The sequence below is a fragment of the Amblyomma americanum genome, chromosome 4 (genome assembly GCF_052857255.1).
Source record: "Amblyomma americanum isolate KBUSLIRL-KWMA chromosome 4, ASM5285725v1, whole genome shotgun sequence".
Lineage (NCBI taxonomy): Eukaryota > Metazoa > Arthropoda > Arachnida > Ixodida > Ixodidae > Amblyomma > Amblyomma americanum.
This window is the reverse complement of record NC_135500.1, coordinates 133,150,769-133,177,465: the sequence shown is the minus strand read 5'-3', so window position 1 is coordinate 133,177,465 and position 26,697 is coordinate 133,150,769. Positions and strand designations below refer to the sequence as shown.

The 26,697-nt window shown below is 45.3% G+C and overlaps 1 protein-coding gene across 1 annotated transcript in view; it reads left to right on the top strand.

Annotated features, from left to right (window-relative positions):
- Positions 1-26,697, top strand: part of LOC144128366 (cell adhesion molecule Dscam1-like) — a 221,703-nt gene that overhangs the window by 79,066 nt on the left and 115,940 nt on the right. Inside the window, exon 3 of the mRNA XM_077661725.1 lies at positions 11,301-11,639. The gene's annotated coding sequence lies outside the window, so the exon portion shown is untranslated. The remainder of the gene's footprint in view (positions 1-11,300; positions 11,640-26,697) is intronic.

The following is a 26,697-nucleotide window of genomic DNA, read 5'->3' as shown; positions in this document are numbered from 1 at the left end:
CTGTTCGGGGTGAGACGGTGCGCCCTCTAAGCTTTCGATTATTCGCTTCAGGTCAGGATCTTTGCACTGCTCTGTGCGTAATTCGGCGGGATCGACTACGGGGACAAACTCATCTATAGCTGCCACGGCAGCTGTGCGGCTGAGTGCATCAGCATTCAGATGTGTCTTTCCTGACTTGTGCTCAACTTCAAAGCAGTATTCCTGCAGGTGTAGATTCCATCTAGCGAGTCGCGAGCTAGGGTCCCTGACACTCATCACCCATTTCAGAGGATGGCAGTCTGTGACTAGCTTGAATTTGCGGCCGTAAAGGTAGCATCTGAAGTGCTTTACTGCCCAGACAACGGCGAGGCACTCCCTTTCCGTAGCTCCGTACTTTTGCTCTGTGGGGCTCAGCTGTCGGCTAGCAAAAGCAACGGGATGTTCTTTGCCCTCGATAACCTGAGATAGCACGGCACCAACTGCGAACTTTGACGCATCTGTGGCCATAACGAAGGGCAAATTAAAATCCGGGTGGCGCAACAGCGGTGCACTCATTAGCTTCCTTTTCAGGGCCCCAAAAGAATTCTCCGCGTTTTCGTCCCAGCGAAAGGCGACATTTTTGGCTGTTAAGGCGGTGAGCGGCTTAGCGAGCTTGGCGAACTCCTCTATGTGCCTTCGGTAGTAACCGATCAGGCCGAGAAACTGCCGGACCTGGCGGACGCTCGTCGGGGATGGAAAATCCGAGACACACCTTAGTTTCTCAGGGTCCGGTCGCACGCCGTCAGCTGAAACAACGTGCCCGAGGTACTTCACCTCGTTTTTGAGGAATTGGCACTTAGAGGGCTTCAGCTTGAGACCCGCTCCTCTTAGTCGCACCAAAACCTGCTCAATATCGCGCAAATGGTTCTCAAAACTGTCACTGTATATGATAATGTCATCCATATACACGAAGCACAGCCTCCCCAGAAGACCTGCCAGGATAACATCAGCGGTTCTCTGCCAAACAGCAGGGCTGTTGGCCAGACCCATCGGCATTCTTTTCCATTCATAGTGCCCTGAGGGCGTGTTGAATGCCGTTTTCTCGGCATCTGCCGGATCCATTGCTATCTGCCAGAATCCCGCCGCCATGTCCACTACCGTGAAGTACCTGGCAGAGCCCAGCTGAGAAAGCGTCTCCTGTATATTGGGGATGGGGTATGGATCGATGCGAGTTACGGCATTTAGTTTGCGGTAGTCCACTACCAATCGATACGAGCCATCTGGCTTTTCCACCAATAGTGCTGGTGCTCCCCAGGGTGACTTTGAGTGTTCGACAATGCCGCGATCAATCAGGTCCTGCACCTGCCGCTCCATCTCCTCACGTTGGGAGTAAGGAATCCTGTACGCACGCTGGTAAACGGGCGATGAAGTGCCGGTTTCTATCCTGTGCTTTATAACGCCACAGCAGGCCAAATCCAGGTTGGACGTGGCGAATACCTCCGAGTAGTCGTTCAGCAAACCAGCCAGAGCCTCCCTCTCCCTGGATTTTACGTGAGAAAGATCGAACGACACCTTTGGAGCAGCCGAAGGACTAGCATGCTCTACAGTTGCGAGTACCGTATCGGTGGGCTCACGTTGCTCTATCGCAGAGGTGAAGAAAGCCAATGTTTTGTTCTTGGGAAGGCTCAGTGGCTGCTGGCTACAGTTAACCACCCGTAGGGGCACTCTGTGGGCGTCATTAACTGTCACGAGGCACGCGGCTGCCTTCAGGCCATTGCTGAGAGAGTCGACCGGCTCAAGCACTCCCACGGCGCCGCTCTCTACATCTGAAGGCACAAACGCGTACAAAATGTGCTCCGACCAAGGAAGGACGACCGCCTCCTCGACCAGCCAGACGGCAACCCGCGAATATACCTTCTCCAATGATCCCACTGTTTGACGGGTGTCAATATCGGTAATGCGCATCTCAGCCCCTCTCCTGTTCAAAAACGGAACTTTTGAGCCGCCCGCATTAACCTCTTCCTCAGAGAATGAGACTACTACCTTCCCTTTTCTCAAAAAATCCTGCCCTAATATACCTGACTCCGTTTGGCAGAGACACCGTGTCCAGGCATACGTAGCAGGGGTGCTCCAATGCAATTCCGCCGAGAGAAAAGTGTAACCGGTAGAGTCCACTTATGCCAAGAGGATCCCCCGTTATGCCTACAAATTTGGTTGCCATACCACCCGACGCTTCCAACACCTCGCGGTCCCCCTTCCTTCGAAGCGTGTTAAAACTGCTCTCCTTAAGCAATGTCACCTTTGACCCCGTATCTATCAACAATTCCATGCAGCAACCATTTAACTTGCAACGCACAACAGGGCATGCCTCGTCGGCCACACAAACTACCACCACCTCATCATCCACTGCTCCCTCCCCACGCTCCTCAGGCTGGGGAGGACTAACTAGTTTTTTGTCTCGGTATCTGGAGTCCCGCTGTCGGCTTGCTTAGGGCGTGTCTCGCCTGCTTCTCTTTGTGGCTCCCCACGGCGCACGTTTTGGCAGAACCTGGCGATGTGTCCGCGACCCTGGCAAGCGAAGCATACGATTTCTTCAAAATCTCGCATACCGCGCCTGTAGCTTTGTGGCGGTCTCCGGTTTCCAGCGAATGGGCGCTGTTGAGCGCGCGCTTCAACCCGGCGTTCTACCTGCTGATTTAGCAGCTGTTCCAAGCGATCTAACCGCTCTGTCAAGAGAGCAACCTCAGGGTTGAGCACCGCTCTCTCTATGACGCGTACTCTCGCTGCGGCTGTCGTTAACGCCTCATTTTGTTCCTCATCCAATGCGGCCTCCACGGCTTGGTCGAAATTGCTCGGCTTGCGCGAGAGCACGAACCGGCGCACGGGGTCTTGCAGACCAGCCACGAACAAAGCGGTCATTTCCTCTTTAAGTATATCCTCCGCGTATTTCTTCCTTAGCTGGTCTCCTTCCTCCTCCCTGCTTAACGTATCGCGTGCTAGGCGCTGAAGCCGCGACGCAAATGTTCGCACGTCCTCCCCTACCATCTGTCCGGCGTCACGGAACCTCTGTACCCGCACGTGACGTGGTTCAGTGTCGAAATGCTCAAACGCGAGCTTCTTAAATTCCGCAAATGATTTTGTGGATTTTACTTTTTCGTCTCGCCAGGCAAAATCATGAGCAGCTCCTGCCATCTTACACCTCGCCATTCCCAGCATTTGAGCATCGGACCATCCCCCCATTTTCCCAATCTCTTCTAGCATGGAAAAGAAATCGCAGATTGGAACCCCTGTCTTATCTCCCGTAAACGTCGGAATGACGCTTCCTAATGCCAGCATGCTTGCTCCGAGCGACGGCTGTGGAGTGGGAGCTCCCTCAGATACAGTCATTTTTTTTTTCAAGCCCTCCAGTGCCTCAAGCCTCTCAAATGGGGGTAAAAGTCCCACAATCAGTCCCGTGATTCCCTTTTGATTACAATTTTGAAGTCATGAATGTCACCGCATTCAGAGGACATTTGCTTTTGAGACCCCACTTCTGACACCAGTGTGATGACCCCCATAATGCGCAGGTCCACACGGGACGGAGAGGCAAAGAGACACCGTATGGCTCAGTTTAAACAAACAGGTATATTCAATAATTACACATGATTAAGATTATACATCAGAGGCTGGGGCGTCCGAGCTTAAGTGCCGACGACTTCATGGGGGCGATGGAGTGGCTCCGGAGTTGGGCTCGAGCGGTTGCTGGCAGAAGCTGCACGCCGTCGGGCTTCGGCGCTGAAGGCCCTCTTGGCGAACGATGTCGTCCTGAGCGTGTATGCAGTAGAATTTCAATAGTCGTCCGTTTCTTCGAGGATGGTTCACAAACCCTTCCTCTAGTGTCGTTCGGCTTGGAAGATGAACAGGAGGCGAGCTTGTAGATGATGACAGCAGAGCATAATTTTACAACATACATATACAGAGAGTTAAACTGGAAAAAGCAGAACTGAATTTACAAAAGAACAAACTTTGCACTACTTTACTTATCGACCGGGCAGGTTAGTGCCTAAGTAGCATCACATTACATGCTAAGCATGGAGCCCCAGCTCAGACTCCACTGCATCCGTTTACATGTGCTTTTAAGCACTTGATTAACAAAGGACTAAGGGCGGTCATTTCCAGTGGCCCGCCCAAAGCATCAATTCTCCAATCCAAAATAACATGCGAGATGGGGACCACCCCTTGGGTTGGGCTTAGCCTCGGCCCCAGAGTCTGTTAACTATACAAACTAAATAAACAACAAAAACGCCACCACTCTCTCTCAAGTGAGAGTATACACAGGCTCTCTCTTCGGAGCTAATTCACTAGCGCCTGTCTTTCCACATTCTTGGCGAGTACTGCCTGTCCACCATGACAGGTGTCCGTCACGGCCCTTCTGGGAATGCGCTTTTGTTCACGAGGCACGGCGGGAAGCTGTGGGTGCCTTCCCGGCGATAGCCCACAAAGAAAGGGGAAGGAGGGAAAGAATGTTGTCTTCGCGGTAGCGCATAGCGTCGGCTGTGGTACGGCGCGCTCTGGCCCGCTGACAGCTCCCTTGTCCTGGAATGTGCCCGGAAATTGGGGAGGATAAAGCCTGTTTCCCCGGGGCGGCGGCGGGTCCGGTTGTTCTGGTCGTCACTCAAAGAGCATGGCTGGGTAATTGATGATGCCGCTGTCACGGGTCTCCGTCTACGCCGCGCCGTCGAACGTGGATCCTCGTAGCACACACGGAATGTCACAATATCGTCAAAGTAGCACCACCATGGCAGTTCTTAAAGTATGATCTAGTGTGTGAAGAAAAAAGCACGCAATTATTTATGAACTATACTAAATAAACTCACGATAGTTATGAAAGAGAAACGCCATTGATGACATAGGCGACGCTTGCTAGCACAAAAATGGAAAATGAATAATAATAATAATAATAATAATAATAATAATAATAATAATAATAATAATAATAATAATAATAATAATAATAATAATAATAATTGGTTTTGGGGGAGAGAAAATGGCACAGTATCTGTCTCATATATCGTTTGTCACCTGAACCGCGCCCTAAGGGAAGGGATAAAGGAGGGAGTGAAAGAAGAAAGGAAGAAAGAGTTGTCGTAGTGGAGGGCTCCAGAATAATTTCGACCACCTGGGGATCTTTAACGTGCACTGACATCGCACAGCACACAGGCGCCTTAGCGTTTTTCCTTCATAAAAACGCAGCCGCCGCAGTCAGGTTGGAACCCGGAAACTCCGGATCAGTAGCCGAGCGCCCTTACCACTGAGCCACCACGGCGGGTGGAGGATGGATAGCAAGAAGTATTTGCGCATAGATTCAATGTGTTTACGTGACTTCATTACGTAGATAGTAATAAAATATAAACTACCTTCAGATGTTCGATGCTGAACGAAAATATGAGCTGAACTAATGTGTATAAAATTCGGCGACTGAGAGCAGGAAGGCACCGGCGCAAAATCTTATCACCTGTGTCAATCCGCTCAAATATTCACAGGGATTTCTAAATTCGAAAAAACTTAATTCGCGTCTAGAATGGCAGTCGGCATTTTTCTCGTTTTCTTTCTCTCTTATCTCCATTCCCTCAATCTTAAGCCGGACATCAAGACGAGATCCGGCGTTGCAATGGAAAGAAGGTAACTTCGGACTTCAAGCCGCATAAGTCAATGTACGGCTAGCACAGTCGCACTTAAACGTATATTCAAGGAAGAAGTTCACACTGCAAGTTAAGTATGAAAATGAAACTCATGTATATTATACACTATCTTATTCAGTTTGATATCACGGAAAAAATTGAGGCGATATTACACAGGGTGAAGACGACCTCGAAACTTTAGTGTTAATTGAAAAGACAAGTTGCCTTGGGAAATTTACAGCAAAGTCATTTCCGCACCAAAATATGTAGCTCACCTATTTACTTGCCAAATTCGCTTATGTGCGTGCAATATATGCTCTGTGTTTTTTTTATAAGGAAATGAAGGAATTATTGGGCGTGCCCAGGAGAATGCTTGGCCAGATTTTAATGAAGGGCAAAGGTTGGCTTTGACAAGAATTAATAATATAATCAGTTACGCTAGACGAATGACACCTCGTAGGAATTTAATTCAAGATGTTCTTCCTTGCAACAAACTTAATCTACTTATCACACGTTCTAATTAAGTGATTTTGTATCTTTATCAAGCGATATCGTGACATAAAAGTAAGAAAGCAGTTTGTTACCTATTACAGAGAAAATCAAATTCCTGCAGTGTCTCTGCATTAAGCATTAGGGGGAATTTCTGCCAGCTTTCGAGATCTCCAACGTAGAAAATCAGCCGGATTGCGTTTACATCTTTTAAGCTGTGAGGTTTACCTTTGTTCGGAAGGCATCGATTAAGATCACGTTTCTTCGCCGAATGTTATCTTTTCTTTAGTAGTCGAAATTGAATGCTTATTTAACCTTCTGCGCCCAGCAAAAGACACGAACATTTGAAGCTATCCCTTACGGTTTGCAGCAGCTGCTACAAACATCCCTTTTCTCTGTGAGCGGAAGCTGGCGCGGGACATTTCTGGCCGCAGTAAGGAACAATACCGCCTATAGAGCTCCGAATTTGTCCCATTCCTTTAGAGTAAGTACGAACGCCACACTACACTAGCACCGTGTCGGTAAGAAGTCCATAGCAACGACTAAATTGTATTGGCTTTATCGCATTGTTTTGTTACATTTATTTCAATCTGCGCTAGGTGGTTCTACATAGTTTATGCATTCGTTTGAAAGAAACGGGTTCCTTTTAGTCCGCTTCTACTCTAAAGCAAATTCTTTTGGGGAACTCTGCACCCCACCTCGATGTCGCTCTATTTAACAAAAGCCGCATTTTACAGCCTAGGCTACGTTCTGAAGTCGCAGTTTCGATTTATTGCGCATAATTTCAGCTCACACCATTCCTCCTCTATTAAGAAAAGTACAAAAAGGAAATTCTTGATGAATCCTACCAAGCATGCAAAGAAAAATAAACAGTCAAATTTCTATTCAGGCGAAAAAAAAGGTAGAGCGTTTTTACAAGCCACTGTAATATCACTTGCCGCTGCACGCTAATTTCATAGCTGCATGTTTTCCTTCAGGTTCGAAGCGCCGCACAAGATCCCAAAGAGCTGTTAGGCTCGGTTTCCGAGTTTTTACGAGCTCCTCTTTCAGCTCCTCGTACTCTTTCTGCCATTTCTCTTTACTGTTTACTTCTTTTTAAATTATTCATCAAACACGCGTGGCTCGTTCGGGATTATTAATGTTTAAATTCAGACATTTTCGCGCGGGCGGCGCCCGTTATTAAGTCATAAACTACAACTGCCGTGCTGGAGCTAATTAACTTAGATTTAGAGTCTTTTACTGACTTCCTCTTGAGCAGCTATCTCGAACATAGGCGTAACACGAAATGGGTGGGCTGCATCAAAACAGAATTATGCTATTTATCAAAGTAATTTCCCCGCTTCACAAAAAAGGATGGCTCCGAACCATTCCCATTTCTGAACGTAAAGGCTTTGTTCGCAAAAACAGCGTAGCGTATTTCAACAAGAAACAAACGAAACATATACATTCAAGTTCAAGATTAACTGAAAGAGGGGAACAGCATAATGAACATACGTCCAGGTAAAGAAACAGAGAGACAGACGCAGAATTTTAATTTTTTTTAATTTGCCTATTTAAATACTTTACCGCGGCGCTAACACACTCACACCATCGGTTAAAAGAAATAAATTTAGCATATCTCAGTCCGAGTCCTGTGAAACTGCATTTATAAATTTTCATTTATTTCCTGCTAACGATGACATGAAATGTCAGCGCGGCGGTATGATGTTTACGTGTGCATTTCTCAAGGAGAAAAGGCAGCTCTAAGTTGAATGCCTGTCTGCCTCTTTCTTTACAATGTATTTTTTTGCGCTGTTCCTCTCTTTCAGTATGCATTACCAACCCTCATATTAAATCATGTTGCTTCAAGTGTAAAACCAAGATGGACACAACCGACTGCCTTCGTCATAATGTGAACTCAGAGAGGTAAACGTGCTACCACTAACTGACTGAGTTTTTAACAAAAAAATATAACTTGTAAATGTACGGAATTCTATAGAGAGGAAGCAAAGACGGAAGGAGTAGAGAAAGGGACAATGCACAAACAGAAAGGAATAGGTAACTTTCATCCTACATATCTGGCATGGACCTTGAGGAGAATTCCACAAGGGGGTTATCCAACGCATTACAGTTGGTCGAAAAAGATCGCGCACCTATTGCTAGAAGAGATGTGAACTTTACAGGAGAAGCGCCGTGATTGGGAATGACAAATATGAAACACATTCTAGAAAGAGGAAATAAATAAAGCGCTCTTTCGCGTTACCATCGCTCCAAGCGGATTGTCGGCTGTGTAATTTTTCATGTGAAATTAATACCGAGCAAGGCCAGGATTCTTGGACATAAATTATAACTGCAAGGCAACTGTGGAATAGTTTAGGTTACCCTTACAGAGCTAACAAGGTAATGCACCATCATTCCGATGCGCAAAAGAAATATTTTTGTTATTATTTTTCCTTCGCTTGCATCGAGTTGATAAGACTACCATAAGAAACAAAGGCGGAATTTGAAGACATGCACTAAATGATTATACCAATAAAAGTGAGCCTTACGAGGAGAGATCTGCTAATACATTAATGGTTGTAGTGGAATATAACGATAAATGACAAAATTGAGTTCGTAACCTATCTCCTGTCAAAAAATTCATGTGTCCTAAATATGAGGGTATTCTAACTTGCAGAACTTTGCTAAAGATGCGACGCTGTTTGAAAGGGCGCATATCAGGCAGTGACGAGCTTTTTTGCTACGCTTGAAACACGAGCAACCTAAGTAAAATTCACTCGTGAAGAACGTGTCTCTGAAATGGCAGCCAGAATTACCAATTGATTTTTGATGCAAAGCAAAGGCATTTCGTCGGAACATTAGGCGGCTTCTCCTGTCACACCAGGGTGAGATGTCATGTGACAGGTCTCGTGATCACACATGGTCGATGTGTATGATAAGTTGCATGACTAAGCATGACATGTGATGCATGCTCTTGTCAAGCATGTCATGTCATAGAAATCACAACTTATGTGACGTCATCAAACCGGAAGTGACTACCGCATGTGACGTCGGCAAGGCAGAAGTGTCGACTCAACGGTCTCCTTCTGCCACCGCAACCGAGGCTGGGCGGTGTCTAGGAGTCCGCTAATATTGTTCGTTATATCTTTGTTTCCTCTAGAATCCTTGTTAAATGTTGGTTTTCATTTACTTACGATTAAATGAGCCAAATTATGAGCAGAATTTTCATTTCAGTTCAATGAGGTGAATTTAAATCTTCTGCCGGTAAATTTTATAATTATTCCATCCTCTCATGTTGGTGGAATGAGGTTACTTTTATTGGCTTGTCCTGAATTTTGAGGCAAAAAGTATTAAACGAAATATATGTATATTAAAAAATCCACGAAGAAAATGAAACACGCGAGTGTCACGTAAACTGCTTGAGAAATTATATTAAAAAATTCATGCCATAGAGCAGAGCTCCTCCGTGCGTGCTCAAGTGCTCGCTCCGTGATTTATAAACAAAGCGGGTGTTTAGTTTTTAAAACTTCGTTCAGTAAGGATCAATCTAGACAGAAATGAGTAGTGAGCCATTGAAACTCCGATAAGTGCTCTACTCAGAATTCAGTCCTGAAGTGAATTTGCTGGCCGTATATAGTGTTTTTAATTTTCTGCTCCGGCTACTTTTAATCACGTGCCGTTCGAGTGTTTTAAAACCCGAAAATGTCACCCGTAAGTGTGTGCGATTCTTATACACCGGAAGTAACTAAGATATTGAAGAGGGTAAGGTTGACTCTGACTTGTGTGACGTTCATTGCGATTAACTGGCAGCCTTTACAGCCTGACCCTGCTTTGCTTGAAAATATACCCACCGTACTTCCTCGATAGTAGATTGAGTGTACACCTTTCCATTTGTTGACAGGCATGAAAAGTTTGTCATCAAAATATTCCTCCCTATATGCCATCTGCTGTCTAAGCTTTAAAAATTGATGCTCTGGTGATTATATACATTTGCTACATGCCATCCAAAGCTACACCGTTTGCGTACAAATTGAGTGAACTCGACGGCTACTAACAGCATGTATATATTTTTTTACACCTCAACGTTCATAAATCACAGGGGTAACACAGTGGAGAAGCTGTTAAGAAACTTTAAGTCATTTTTGGGTTGTGAAGCTACGCTTCTCTTTTCCTCGACTCAGCATCGATATTCTTCGTTCCCTAAACCTCCATTTTCGTTACACTTTCGCATATCTTTATCAGTTAGGCGGAAAGTATTGTTGTGCGAACCAAAGGGCTAAGTAAGACTATGTGGCCAAACTGCAAAGTTAATTCCACGTGTTTTTTTAGCCAATACGACAGTTTTTATATTTCGTTCCAGCAGTTCAGATGGAAACGGTTTCAGAATACCGAATACAGTGCCTCTTTAAGAAAACGGTGACACCACTCATTTTGCGACAGCATGAGATAGACACCATCGCTCTGGCGTAGGCTTTCATAGGAAAGTGGTCTGTCGCTGTCTGATCTATTGATCGATTGAGTAAAGGCTCATTGAAAAGCATCGTAGCCGAAGCGCTTGTGGGCAGGCCTTCAGTACGTGGCTTTGAAGGCTTCTGCCGACTTTATTATCTTGAATGATGAGAAACTTGTAAGTCTAGACAAAGGAGAGGAGGGACACGGCACTTGTCCAGGCTCTATTTGTGACCGACAACTGTCGAACGGCCCTCTCCCCCGTTCAATCGTTCAGCGTCTGCGTGGACCGCTGCTTGCTTACTATCTCTGTCTGAGGAGCGCATTCGACCATGACTAATTCCGACGCTAACTGAAGTTGCCACCACGCTATACATGCAGCACTTTGGTGTGTTCCCACTTGTTCCTTACAAGGGAAGCCTCTGAGCTGCAGTGACACGAAATAGAGCATGCACCGCCGCTACCGTTGCAAAGAAATTATTTTGAACATCGATGTCGCGCCAGTGAGAATAATGACTTTGTTCTACTGAGTCATTAAATTTGTTTGTCTTGTTTGTTTTATAATTTGAGTTTATGTGTGACCAGCATATGATATACACCCCTCGCTTCGAGCAAGACTGAGAATTACACCGTAGTGGCCTAGTTCAAACAGGAATGAAAAAATGAAGACTGAGATTACTTGCTCGATAGAGATATTGTCACAGCTTCTTTATGAGTTCATTAAAATTCTCGTTCTGATTTCGGTCGCTCCCGTTATGTTCGCAGGGGCCAACGGCGAGCTTCCACCACCACCATCGGGAGGTGTTGCCGCTCCGGCCTTCCTTCACGAGCCCCCCGTGCAAGTAGTCTTCTCTAATTCCACGGGTGCCCTGGTCTCGTGCTCAGCTTCCGGACAGCCGCGGCCGTCGATCGGGTGGACCAACGAGACTGGCTCCTCCCTGGAGCCCCTGCCTGTACTGCGCCGCACGAGACCGGACGGAACACTCGAGTTCTTCCCGTTCCGCGGCGAGGACTATCGGCAGGAAGTGCACGCCACCCGCTATCGCTGCACGGCGAGGAACAGCCTGGGAACCCTCTACAGCCGCAGCGTGCATGTCAAAGCTGGTGAGCAAGAGCGCCGTATTTATTTCTTCCAAAGCCATAATGCACTGGCTCTGTGCTCGAACACCACTACTCATTTATAGACCACCGACTTTGGTAAAATAAAGTGGCAAGTGCGTTTCGCAGTCGTGTGGTTACGCGCTTATGGAAAATCTTGAGCCCTAAATGTGTCCTTAAAGACCTTTCTTTAAACACTCTTGTGTGTTTAAAGATGTTATTGAGAAGCATACCCTGTTCCCTGGTTACTTTTAGCAAAGACGGTTCTCTGCCATTGCCCCGAAAAAAAAGAAAGCCGATAAAGAACTGTCTTGAAACAAAGAAAACGTTCGTAGTCTTAAGTGCCCAGCGTAATTTTTTTTTACATGCATAAATTAACGCCCTCGGCTTTTATAGCTGTTTTGAGGGCTTTAAGTGCCGCCTCATCCAACATCATTTTGGCGGCGGGGCTGTGCTCAACCTCTCCCGCTGCTCCTCGTGCAAAAGAAGGTGAAGGCTTCAAAGAAACTATACGGGAAGCCAACCGTTAGAAAAAGCAGCAGGAGAGGCTGCTGGGAGTACAATCAATTAGGATGCCTCCGAGTTCACCTAACACGATCGGCCATAAGCCGCATGAGCTAGAAAGGATCAGCCCAGGAGCGCCTGTTGACAACATGCATGATAATAAAGAAGTCACAAACGTTCATCGCAGAAAAATTATCAGGAAGCGTTAATTAGGACTAGGTTCCTTTTAGGACTAGGAACCAATGCCTACGTTCCTTTACGAATAACAATCTCGCAGGGAATTTACTGACAAAAGTCGGCTTCCTCTTTCAGCATAAGAATTGGGGATTCAACACGGCGACCATAGTTACAGCGACACTATTGCCAAGCTTAGTGGTACCCGAGGCGCTCGGTTACATTCTAAGTGGTAATTATTCCGTTTGGTTTTATGAAACTTACTCCACCCAGCCATGATATTTGACGTAGCAAAATCTCTCAATCAGACTCAAAAGTGCCTGTTATAGGCGCTTTTTCACTCCAGTATCTAAACCTTCGAAAGTTCGGAAATAGACAGGCAAATTCGGTTCTTATAGGCCCCTCAAACAGCGCAAACATTCTCCTTCCACAAAATATTCCTCCATAAATTCTATATAGGGGAAACTCACTGACTCCATTTTAAGGGTTTGGTCATGCACAGTAAATTCTTAGTGTTTATTTTTCTAATAATATGCGGCTCTTTTGCGGCAGAGGAAACAAATTTTGAGAAGAATTTCAGGCACTTTTAAGAAGTATTTGTTCAACGCAGAAACGAGCAGAATAGGGTAAACTAAAGTGTATTTTAAACGAAGTGAAATTGACCATTTTTGTTTTGCAGGATGAGCAACCTCCTACACCGGACAGTTTAAGTAGCGATCTCTTACAAAACATTTTCACATTAACTAGCGCACAACCCGCCGGATAAGTTGAAACGTGATTAATGTGGGCGTTTTGCATGCCATTTTCAATGCCAGACAAAACAGAGTAACTCTCAAAAGCACATTAGCTAGCCGTTTGGCGAGCGTCGAGGGTATCGTCTGATATCTTTGCGTAATGCGGATTAAAATATTTTCGCAAATAGTGGATTTTTGGCTACTGCGGCTTGTGACACAGCATTGAATAGGCTTAGACAAAGCTTGTGGCGTTGAATGCCTTACAGTCCAAGCCCAAATCCATATCGTTCGATAGGCGTTAGACCCATTAAAAGGCGACAACGGGTAATTTGCTGTTATTCAGAGAGGCCTGATGAAAACCTTTGATAAAGAGCGCCATGTTTTTTTGTTTGCACTTTCGGTTCGTGAAAATATCGGCGATTTATCACTTAAGGGTACAGGACTATATTAGAAAGAGTCCACTACACACCTACGATGAAAAACTAAGAGCTTCGATCCAGAAAGGAAAACAGTAGAGCCCGATCCAGAAAGAGCTTCGATCCAGAAAGGAAAACAGTAGGAAAACAGTCTGTACATTTCTTTTCTGCATCGAAATGAACCTTCTAGCCCAAATAGAAGTTCTTCTAAACTGATAGCTTACCAAACCTATTTCACTTAGTTCATGTGTTCCGCAGAGCTTCCTCCTATCACCAATGTAAGTCACTTTATACGTCGGCTCTTTATCTCTCGGTGTCTTCAGAAGTACAGCAAATCGTGACAAATCCGTAGATGCGCGGGAAATCAACGTTTTGATTTAATTTGACGACGTCGATTCTACTGTTCTCGTACAGAACTTCTAATAAAATATGTGGCTGGGGTTCCACCCAGTTGAACCTATTTTATAGAGCGCAACCTCGAAGCGGAGGCAATGGCAGCGTCCGCTACCAGCTACTTGTGTAGTTCACGCCACTGCGGCCGCTGCTTCTCCACAGGAGTCTTTCGTTCTTCGGTTTATGCTTAAATCTCAGCATGTTTTTTTCCTCTATATCATTCGCTAACGTGCCCTGTCGACGTTCTTGACAACAAGAATCATCAGATGCAATCAGCCGTCTACGATGCACTGCCGAAGCACTGGTTCCAGTGCGCCACTCCTCCATGGCTTCATGTTCTGCAATTTGTACTGCTCCAAAACCACACCTGTGAGGTTTCTCATAAACAAAACGGCCTGAGGTGCTAATTTCTTGTCTCAAATCAGAAAGGTAAACAGTGTTATGCACAGATCTTTGCTTATTTGTGAGACAGGCTGACCACAAAGGCCTAGCGACCTCATATGAGGACGTGTAAAAAATCGAGCACAATATTTAATAGTATTGCCTGGGCAAAATTATTTTCTTTAGGTTATCGTATGCAGTAAGCTTGAAACAGAATGCATAATGATCAGCGCGTCTAAGAAGGTCGTGCAAAATGATCAGCGCGCCTGTAGCGTCAACGTTCAATTTTATGCACCATCTTTCTGGAAGTTTTCAACAACGATGAAAGAAAAGAATAATGAATATTTGAGCTCATGTAAATAAAAGGGCCTTTTTGTACTGATTTCACTTTGAATCTTTCTGACTTAGATAAATATATGGCATCAAAAATATTGTTCGTTTCGCCTTACAGGAGTGCACCAAGTCTCAAGGAATGAAATGGCGGCTAAGTGCATCTCTGCCTTCTCTCTTCGCACCGAGTTACCACACCAGCCCGAGAGATTTGTATGGTTTTCCTACTGAAGTTTTAATGCAATCTATTTTCCCACAGCTCGACTTTTTTAGAATATTTTGCGGCCTGTACACGAAGGTTGATGCCAAATGTTCTAATCAAATCTTTAATTTCTGTGTTCGTCTACCGGCAGCCTTACGTCGGCTTTCATGCCAACAACACATTGAAACGGACGCAGCGCACGTGCATTGGATCGCTCGCTGCAAACTTGATTGTCCAACTCCACACGCCGACTTTAACCGTCCTGACGTGGCTTCGCACCAAGGGCCCATTTGTGCTGTTGCCAATTAATTGCCATCTGCGTTAGTGAGTAGAAACTGCTGGTAATTGCCTTTTGCAATGTCGTGATGAGGCATTTTTGTTCAGGTTATATACTTCATGAAAATCCCCAAAAGGACAATAATAAAGAAGAATCCAGGATTCTGTGCACTATTTTTCTGCTCACAGGAATGTTTACTTGTTGCAAAAGCCACACGATGAATAGACATATCACACCACAACGTTGAACAAGGTATCCCTTCAAGGAATCGTGCGCTTTGGTGTAGGGGACACGCTCTTAATCCCTCTTTACCGCCTGCAAAATCTAGATGTGTGTGCCTTTCGATACTTCGAAGAGCATGCGCAGTGATGGAGTAATCTTTTATCAGCTTCGGTAACACGGTACACTTGGCGCCATCACCCTCTTTCATTAAACCACTACTTCTGCGAATAGATGCCTCCAAGTATGCCTTTTTCCGCTCTTGTTAGCTGAATGGAACCATTCGCTACTATTATAGCGCAGTGCACCCGTCACGCTACATTAGGGTAAATGTTGTTCTGTTGCATGTTTCGTTCATTGCCCAAGTAACAAAGTACTCCAAGGCAGGCAAGGCTGACACTGCGAAGAATTGCACCACTCAAAGTAGCCTGCTAGGTGCTGCCACTGTGTTATGTTTAACGTAATCTAATGTGACGTCACAATCCCTACTGAAAAATGTATATAGGTTTGAACGGGTCAGCAAAGAGGATTATGGCACATTTGGTTTGGCTTTATAGGATGGACGTCCCAAAGTGGCTCAGTCTATGAGGGACACCGTAGTTGAGGGCTCCGGATAATTTCGACCACCTGGGGTTCTTAACGGGCACTAACAATGCACAGTACACGGAATTTTCACATTTTTCTCCCATTGAAGTGCTACCGTAGTGGGCGGGTTCGAACCCACGTCTTGCATGCACTGTGTGATGTAAGTGCACGGTAATTAATCACGGGTAATGGTAGTTATACGGAGCCCTCCATTAAGGAGTCACTCAAAGGCTGAATCGGTTTGGAAGCTTCATCCTATATTGTTAAACGAAATGTGCCATAACCCTATTTGTCTCCTATTCAAACCTGTACACATTTCCCTATAGGGAACTTAAAAAAAACAAATACAGTAAAGGAAAGGCAAGCATTGTATAGATTCGGAGAGGGGCCACCTCACGAACTTCTGATAGCAGAAGGAAGTTGTGCACCAGGCTACCCCTATTTCTAGTAAAGGAGCCAGTCTGCACCCACTTCGTTCACTTATGATCCGTATACGGCGCTCATACAGACCGCAGCGTGTTCTAGGCTACGTTCCGAAGCTAAGCATATTATCTATTTCAATTCCTGTAATATCGCAAGTAGGTAGAGCTCAGCAGTTTCTCCTATCTACGGTTCTGAGAGAAGCAACGGCCAGTAAGCCTCCGAATAAAATAAAGGAAAGTAAAGAAAACAAATGTAAACGCGAGTAAGGTCATAAGAAGTAGTACACAATAAATAACACATGCCAAAATGGTGAAAAATGCCGGGAGCAGAAAAAAAAAACCAAGCACAACATCCGTTTTTCTACCAGGGTCAGTAATGGGTAAAAACTACGCAGCCTATCGTTGAGATGGGGTTCTCATGGCGTTGGCGCCGATTGCGTTTCGCCTCGCTTGAGTGGGCGCGGTCACGTCTGAGGACAACGCCCATGCCGCCCCCCCCCCCCCCTTCCATCCCGTTACGGCGCTGACTGCACAAAGCACGTGACCCACGGCGACGATTAGAATTTGGCGCTATCGTGTCTCGGTGCCAATTCCCAAATTTCTGCGAAACTGAGACAAAAATATTCGAGACTGTTGCGTGAAGACGTGGAGTTAAAAGGTGACATGACAAGCAAGCGTGCACTAAGCAGCACCGTATTTTAAGCCGAAGGGCTGGCGAACCAGAGTGAGGAGATGGAATCACGAAGACCAATTACTCCTGTCGTAATGAAAAAGTGGAATCTTTGGGGACATTTGCGCTCTTTTAACGTGCACGTCTTGCACAAAATCACTGATCCAGCTATGAAACGTACGGCATGTCGGTCAGTGCGCTCTTCACCTCCCTTTCCGATGGCATGATGGCTGCTAAGGATGATTAACCGGTTGTCCTGTAAAACTGTGAAAATAAAAATGACAGCTCCGCTTTTCTTTCCTTTCTTTTCGCAATTTTGCAGGTCAGCTGGTTAATCATCCTTAGCAACCATCATGCCTGAATAAGACTCACCCTCCCCATCCTAACACCTTTCCCACTTCTCACCCTCCTCCCCCTCACCGGGCCTTCGTCCTCGGATGGATGACCCTATTAAAACCCCGCCAATGATGAACAATTTGCCCAGAAAAAAAGTACCCATGTCGAAACGTTGGCAAACACCCTGAGGTTTGCCCTCCCTTCTTCACATTGTGATGATCAGAATCATCTCCAACATCTCTCTACCATGGACTATGGTATGGTATGGTATGGTATGTTTTTGTATGGTATGGTATGGTGTGGTGTGGTATGGTATGGTATGGCATGGCGTGGTGCGGTGTGGTATCGTACCGTCCCGAAGCGCTGCATGGAATACGAGGAATGCCGTAGTCTTGAGGTCCAGAGTAATTTACCCACCACTTATGCTTCTTTAACGTGTCGTGACATCACACAGCAAATGGGTCTTTTAAAGTGTTAATTTGGTTAGCTCGTCCATCAGTTTATCAGAGTTGTCGTTGTCTACGTGGGCCTGCGCAGCGCCACCTGCCACCGGTGCCAGTTGGCGGGTGACAAAGAGGAGCGAGGGAAATCCCCCTCTCGACATTAAAGAGAAAATACGAAAAGGAAAAGTGGGAGAGGAAAGAGGAAGAGAGGTGAAATCGACCTGTGGTCGTCAGTGGCTTAGGCATTTGCCTAAGCTGCTGGAGGCGGTTGAAAGAGGCACCGAAAAGCCCCTCTGAGCCCTTTAGGACGCTAAACCAGCTTCAAACCGCTCAGCATGCAAAGGCAATTTGCGTTACCGTATTCACACAGGGGTTTAATTTAAGTTCGCAGACTCTAAGCAGCTAGTCCGAACAAACGTTTAGGTTAACCGCGACTGCTGTAAGCAATCTTTCGAAAGGAGCTCACTTCAGAATATCAGTTCAATGATGAGCAAATCTGGATTCACCACCAGTTGCCTCACTTTGTGAAGAAAAAGAACAAAATTCGTGTTTGTAAAATATTTACCGTCAGACCACACCTAACGCTAAAACATTCACGCTGCACATTTGCAACCTTCCTATGATATTTTCCATTTCGCCTGCATCAAAATGGGGCTGCTCTTTTCTGAATTCACTATTGAAACTTTGAGATCATCAGCCGAATAGCAAATCTACGCAGCAATTACGGAAGTCCTGAAAAAATTATTTGATTTCTGAGAATTCCTTAGGAGTATATAATTAGACCTTTCTAGCGTCACAAATGGCAAGTTTTGCAATAAAATCAATTTATCCTTTAGTTATACTTGCATGAAGGTCTGTTTTGTTCTCATTTTCTGACCATTATTAAAGGGCACCGAAGACCGCCATCATTCTCCTGTAACTTCAGACCATTCGTCACTCTTCAAGTCGGTTCGTCAAACCCTCTTAATGACAGGAACAAGCATATTTTGAGAAAAACACTGGCCCTTTAGGTTCAGCGACGACCACCAAGGAACAGCGTGTATTTAATGGGCTTTCTCTCCACTCCTCCGATTGGAGAGTATACAAAGGTGCATGTCTGGTATACGTGCGGCTTTCCATTCTCGAACTTATTTTGTATGCCAGCAGAACCACTCGGATCTGTAGCATGATTCGGAATGAATGATTCAATTGTGTGGAATATAAAAAAGAAATTATATCCTGTAGGCCACTTGTGCCTTTAAGCACTTCACAATCGGCTTTCCAAAATGAGATACGTTGCACCACGGGAGCCAGCTTCATTAATTGGCAACGTGTGGCGTAAGATTCAAGAAGAGAGTTGAACCGTATGTTCAACGGAATAAAAGAATCACGAAAAGTATCCTTCAAGAGCGCCCAGAGAGTGCTCAATGAAGGCGTTTTTCGTCGGTAAAGGTAGAGCAGAGAAAGCAGTAAAAATAAGATTGTTTTTTGGTATCACAAATCAATGTTATGGAACTTTTTGTAGAGTATTACCCTAACGCTACCTAGTCATAAGCCTTATCTGATTGTTCATCTCTCCGAGGGTTCACCGATTCTTAGCGCTACGAAATTACTGAACTCGCGATCGTTGTTAGAACTCCTGCTTGGTTGTCAGTAAATCTTTAGTTGAAAGTAAGCGCTCGTGGTGTCCCATCCTTCTTTGTCCCTGTTTGTTCTGCGCTTGTACATGACTGCAATGCACCAACTAGCTGAAAGGTCTGTGCTCTTGGTTCTGCTCAGCTATTGGAGTGTATGAGAAAATAAGTTTTCCTCCAGCTTGCAAGTAGTCGTTTCTAAAGTACAGCCATCAGCACGCTTTACACTAAAGCTGGAAAGCGTGGCTTGTGCTGACGCCAGCGCCGGGAAGTGCTGGCCTCTGGAGCCTAGACATGCTCTCAGCAGGTTTGCGGCAGCTAACGATAACTGGAGCGCTGTTCAATTTGGCGTTTACTACGCCTTGCCTGACCGACGAGGAGAGTACACGGTCTTTAAGGGGCCGTTCCGCTGGGTTTCATTCGTGCGTGCGTTCTAACGCACGCACAGTAACGCATCGCAGTTCGCTTATCTCGGTAACCCTACATGGCACGCAACCGCTCGAGCGTCTTCCAAGTTTGACCTAAAAATCACCCGCATGGAATAAATAAAGCTAACGAAAAAACAGTGCAAACGCTACTTCGTGTTATTTGTAAGGTTGGGTAAAAAATGAATATGCCGCTTCAAGTTCTTCCAGTTCTTGCTTTCTTCGGTCCCTGAAAGAGCGCATAAGAGTGTTCCCGCATGTTGGCGTCCGGCTTCCCGATTTGTCCACGCTGTTTGGGAGAGCATACATTCTGGCGTGTTGGGGAGAAAAAAGAGCTGCGCCTGTCCTGATCAAGAAAAAGCTTGAAACAGCGTTTATTCTGCTTTTCTTATTCTGTACCTGTTTCAGCCGGCAGCTTTGAGGCAAAACTCTAAATGCGCGTGAGCTGTCGCATGTTGTGTCGCCGAGGCAAACAAACTGCGACCTGCTTTCTGCAGGCGCGTGACACCGCAGGCGTAAGAGATTCGCGGTGTAACGGGCCCGTCCACAGCGCGCAACCTCCCGATTGGTCAAGCACAGGCGAAAGGCAAGTGAAATCGAACTGCGCTCCAGCTATCGTCAGCCACCAAAAACATACAGAGCATTGTCTCGGCTCCAGCGGCAAACGTTTCGTCCCGCTGACGTAAGTTCAAGACACGCTGTCGAAGGTTCGTGTTTAGCACGCTAACTGAGGTACACGAAATATTCGAGACAGCATGGAAACAATTGGAATGAACCGGGGTTCTTTTTTCCTTTACCATAGGGGGCCTGAAGTCATAAAAGTAACACAACGCCGGGCAAATGTGGGATGCGCGTCTCACTGGTTAATCGATCAACCCTTTGCTTTACCGACGCGTCTACGCCCTAACACAAAGAATGGAGCTCGTCTTGAGTCCTGGCTATTGTCGCGCCTTCTGAACTCATACTTCTTCACTCTATTTTCTTTTTTTTATATAAACGCAACGCACCTCAGAAAACTAATGAAACATAGAAAATTAAGGGTGATTGCGAAGTCTTTTAACGAGTGGGCTACACACTCCGGGCGTTGTTACCAAGGTGCGGTGCTGCGTCGCAAAACAATTAGATGATTTACGAAACCTTTGATGCTCACGAGTGTGTAGACAATATATGCAGGACATGAACTTTACACCGCCGTTCTAGGTTATTTAACACGTTACTTATAACACCTGCTTTCCACGCCTGAAAAATCGTATTCTATGATTCCCAGGGAAGAGTATTCTTGATTGATGCTGTGGAACGTTTCTTGGGGGAGGGGAGAGGGGGCTGAGGGAGGAGGAAGGGGAGGGGGTGGCAGGAGTACAAAACCAGAGCGCTTTATAGAACGCGCTCTTTTTCTCTCTGATCTAGATGTGCTTTCTTTGGCGTCACAGGAGTGCATTTAGGAGGCCCAACACTCAACCCGGTGGAATGAATATTTTTTTAAAAATGATCTAGATATTAGCAGAACAGCTACTACATCAGTATGTGCCGTTTGTCTCCTTGAATTGTTTTTAACTTCAAATACTATCAGAAGCGTCCCTTTGCTGCTACCTGTTCACACTAGCTTGGTCTGCGAATAAAGAGGCATGTGATGTTTGGCCTGTGATGACTCAAAATACATTTTGTCACGCAATGGCCCAGGAGTTGTTTTTCAGTTTTACACAGTGGTCTTCAATAGGTGTGATAATAAATGAAAACTTAGAGTAAAAGAAACGAGAATGGGAAAACTCAGAAGCCAGAAAAAGACCATAACCATGAACTGCACACGAACCACAAAAAAAAAATAAAATGTGCTCAACGAGCGCCCGAATAAACACTTGTACACTAATTTGGCCTATGCTAAAAATAACAGTCTTTGATGGCGTCAAAATGATGGGACAATTCTGTTCATTCGCCTACGACATTGCATGGCGCTGTATAAGAAACCAAATACTCACAAACACAAAACGATTGTTGGCAACATGAGTACAAATGTAACGAAGAAGCGCATCCCGGCCTTAAAGGAACGGACTGGTATGTTTAGCTGCGTTTAGTTATGAATAGTTAACAATGAGATAACTAGGCGAATTTCCGCATAAATAGTGACGACTCCGTTTTCACGACGACTCCATGGGAAGGAAGGAAAGGTGCATTTTCGTTCGTATGGGCATGCCCTGAGGGACCGACGCGGGTTTAATATATCTTCCAGTTCTTCAGTGCACGCTGTCTCTCTTTTCGAAAGTGTCTTCTGCCACTCCCCCAGCCCCTAGTGTAGGCATCCGTTTCACTGTCTTTCTTGCCAATCATGTGTTTTATTTTGAAAAGAAGGCGCTTTTCTTTTCTCTGTTTCTTCGCTTTAGTTTCCTCTTGAATGCAACAGAAAAAAAGGAAAGAAAATTAAGTAGTCAAATAACAACCCAAGCAGCCAAATAGCGCGTGCCTCTTCTACTGGCCGCTTACTTAGTACAAATGTACGAATGTGCCATGTACGAACGTGTGCCATGTACATGGCACACGTGAACCTTAAGCACACTTTAGTGGAGCCTTTCCAGCCATTTTTTGAAATCTCTATGTACCGCATAGAGATGCTACATGATTCAGTGGTTCCTTTTCTAACCTTCAATTTCTATAATCTCCTTTTTTGCGTTCTTTCCACCGAGCTAGAGGCTGCACACTCATTAACGCAAACTTGCTGCCAAATGCAAGGGAAGCTAAACTGAGCCGAGAAAATTTGGTGCTCCGACCCCCCTGACATAGCGTTGGTTCAGCTTTGCATCGCCAATAGACCGCTTCTTTACAACAATAGTTGAACGAGAGACTTTCATTTCATTAAATGGCATAGCCATCGCTTTCAGTTTAGTGTGTGACAGCAGAAAGCTCCATGTCATCATGCTGGAAAGAGAAAATGTCCCGTTAGGCCAATTCCAAACACAAAATATTGAAATATTGGTCGAGCATACTACGTATTAGATGAGATATGGAATAAATATAACGTATTGGGTACGTACATAGCCTGTATGATATAGCGAACAGGCAAATGAGGGATGAACGCACTTAAGAATGTGGCTATGGTCCTTGCGGAGCCCAAGCGCGATGAAAGAGCACTTTTTGAATGCAATACAAACCGGTGCGAATATAGGTGCCTGGAGATGCTCTGAATGTTTTGCCGGCAGTAATTTTGCGCTATGAGAGGCCGGGAGGTCTGGTTGTTTCTTTTCATGAGCTGATGGAATTATGAGCCTGCTCGATTTATTCCACATGGTAAAAGAAACTGCCACTGGAAATGACCGTGAAGCGAAAACTTTCTCAAAAGAAGGTTCGAGCCAACGTGACTACAACTGCGCGTTCTGCGCGTCAGTTGTAAAGCGGTGATAGAGAACAGGAAAATAAAAAAAAACTGCTGCTCTCTTCACCTTCTGACTAGCTAGCGTGCAGCAAAGTTATGTACGAATCTAATTCAAAGCACAACGTGCACTTGCCTACTTCCAGACAAAAAATTGTCATCGAAACACACGAATTGTATTATTATTCTAAAACACATAAGGTCACTCTTATTCAAGTGAGTGAATTTCAGGCCCCTGAGCTCAGAGGAGGACTGATATACGCTGAGAATTTTGATTTATCACGCCTATAAAGCGAGATTCGTGGGCTATGATCCCTAGTAACAAAAAAACGTTTTTTTTTTAATTCAACGTTAGCACTGGGCGTTGGACCGCCAGAAAACATTAACGTTGGTTTCCGCGTAACTGAATACCGAAATAAAAACTGCTCAGAAAAAAAAACAGATTAAGAGAGGCCATTACAATTTTTCTCTCACTCTCTGTCTGTTGGACGCGACCTCCCTTCTTGAAGTGGGCGTTATTGAAAGGCCTAAGACGCCCACACAGACGGCATTGGAGAAACGAAACCGCGCAGCCCATCGAACTGACGAGGCCCTCATTCTTGCGACAACCTCCACGGTCAGATCAATTTTCATCGCGGCCAAGAACAAAGCGAATGGAAGCAAATGGAACGCCCGAGTGGTGGCGAAGTCTTTGCACGTACATTTTCGGTTGATTTATCTGGTTGCTGGCAATCAAGAGGACCGCATCATGAATTTAGAGAAAGTTAGAAAGAGACTTGTGTTTGTTTTGCAAGCTCACCCACTTAAATTTCATCCTGTGCTGTAATTAATATTTGAAATAATTTTAGTCCAAGTTCTTGCAGGTGCAGTTGTGGCTCTGTCGTTTTGTTAGCGCCAACGCCCGAGTCCTAAACGGCACCGTCTGAGGAAACTAACAGCAACGTGGGTCGATGCTATTCATTCAGATCTCAATCTCTCCTCAAGGACAGCTGTACGCATTGAATATATGGTGCAGACAAGTGGGAGACCCATGAGTCTTCCGTAACGACTGGAAGTGGTGTTCCTTTCAGGATGTAATTTAAGGCATGGATAATATTTTTACCCGCCCTTTACCGGGCTGCCGTATGGACCACTAAAGAAATCATTTTTCGAACATTACTCTGGCTGTTTCTCTATATGCTCTGAATAAATGAGAAGGTGGTGGGCCAGTTCTCGACGGAACGAGAGAGATAAAAAGCCACTTCTCCTCCTATACTGTTGGGAGGGCTTGCTTTTTGTCAGTAAATCAATCGTTCGACTGGTCTTTCGATTGGCCGATTGGTCGGTCGTTTGGTCAGTCAGTCAGTCAGTCAGTAATCCAAATTAATTAATCATTCATTCATTCATTCATTCATTCATTCATTCATTCATTCATTCATTCATTCATTCATTCATTCATTCATTCATTCAATCAATCAATCAATCAATCAATCAATCAATCAATCATTCATTCATTCATTCATTCATTCAATCAATCAACCAATCAATCAATCAATCAATCGTCATAATTAATGTCAATACAAATACGAGAGACAGAGCAACAATCTGCATTGTTCAATTTTTCGATGATCAAATCCTATATACAACAGAGGACACGGGGCGTCGCCGCTTGCGTAAAATTTCTCGTTCTACTCTTAGCAAACGCTGCATCTCGAGCATCGTTTCTCTGTTCTTCTATTTCATCACTTTCCGTCATAGCGCTTGGTATGGCCCGTACGGCACACGAATGCGATGCTTCAGAAAACGAACTTGCTCTTTTCAGCTCTGAAGCGCCGAGTCAGATGTCGAGCATTCCGGCACGCCTTCAGTGTAAGCCGTTATTCAAAACATTACGGAAGGCACTTAAGACTACTTTCGTGCTTTTAATGCGGAGGCACTGTTTTTCATTGTCTTTTTTAATTTTCTCTTCCCTTCTGACGACGCATCTACTCATTAGCATATAGTCGTAAGGCAACGCCTATACTGGTTAATCTATGTTTACAAAGAAATAACGAGGTTTTGTCGCCTATGGGTTGCGTGCTCGCCTCGTAATCTGAAATTCTTGGGTTGAATTCGGCGCACCTTAGGGAGAATTTTCATTTCTCTTACCTGGTCTCATCAGTTAGGGGACGCCGCTTTTTCTGCACATGAGTTTCTTTGCCGATGTGCCATATGATGCTTCCGCATTAATATTTGTAGGCTACCGGACGATTCCTCCATTCATAAGCGGCTATGCCTCCATTTTCTTGACTAGCTCTTCATAAGCCTTTCAAGTATTCTACAGAAGTTGTTTACTAAGTAATATTCGTTGTTACGTGGCGGCCAGCCAAACAATAAGGCACGATAAACGGCGGTCAAAATATTATTTATTTCATGGCCGCCGGCCTATCACGAGCGCTTCGTCCCATGCCACTGGCAGCTTTGTTTTCTTCGTCACAACATGTCAACGTGCCACGCAAGCGGACTGCGTGGGTGAGACCTGCTGAAAAACTATGCGGCCACCTTTGTCACACAATTGCATAGGCAGCAATGACAATTTGTACAGTCACTCCACTTCGCACAAAAATACAAACATTGGCATGCGATAACCAATGGGGCAGACACATAAGGACGCCGCATAACGATTTTCAGCGTCCTTGCTTTACTTCATTATGTTAGCCCCTGTCTTTCAACAACTCGCAGAAAGAGTGCGTTCCTGCGGAATTCTTCAAAACATTCCGATCCTGGCTTCTTCTGCGTGAACATTACTGCGGAGCACTTCATGAAGGCAGCGAAAGCAACTCGCATCGGATTCTTCCCTTTGTTATGCCTGTGCGTCTGAAAAGCAGGCACAAACGTAAATACAAACGACAGGCAAGCTCATGCGGTACTTGCTTCATGATGTTCGTTCTTGATCTTGTACTCATGCTTTCTTTTTCGGCGCCTTGATATCCCAGAGGGATGCGCTGAATGTCAAGACGTGCGCTTCCACCCATGTTGTGGTTGGGAGTCACCGTTGCTCTCCATGTTTCCCTTGAAGACATTCCTCTGTCGCATTCCGCCTCGGAGGGACTGCTCAATGTACACTAAAAGGAGGACTGCAGAACTAGAACAAAAACGAGAGACGGCACGTTTGCACGAAGACACACGAACATATGCAGGGGCACGGGGCTGAAGCATGCTTGCTGATATCTCTCAACACGAATGGCTGGTACGCAGACACTCTAGAGAGGCGCCTGCCGAGTTTTACCGAATGACTCTCCCGGAATTCTGAGTAGAAAAGGAGAGAAAGAGAAAAAAAAAGGAAACGAAAGACGAAGATACGAAGATACGATGCAGCAGAGAAAGTCTGCGCTTTTATTTCGAGAAGCGCAGAGGAACGGACGAAAAGAAGAAAAAAAATCAAAAAGAAAAGAGAGATGCAAGGCAAGCGGCTCAATGTCGAGAGTTCTTGCCCCTCAGTTCTCCCTGTTTGACGTTTATAGTGCTTACTTGTTTCCTTTCTGGTCTTCCCTTCAGCAATCAGAGCATCTATTCTGCCCCGTAAGGCAGATCCGTAATGAGGCGTTTCACTTCCTTTGC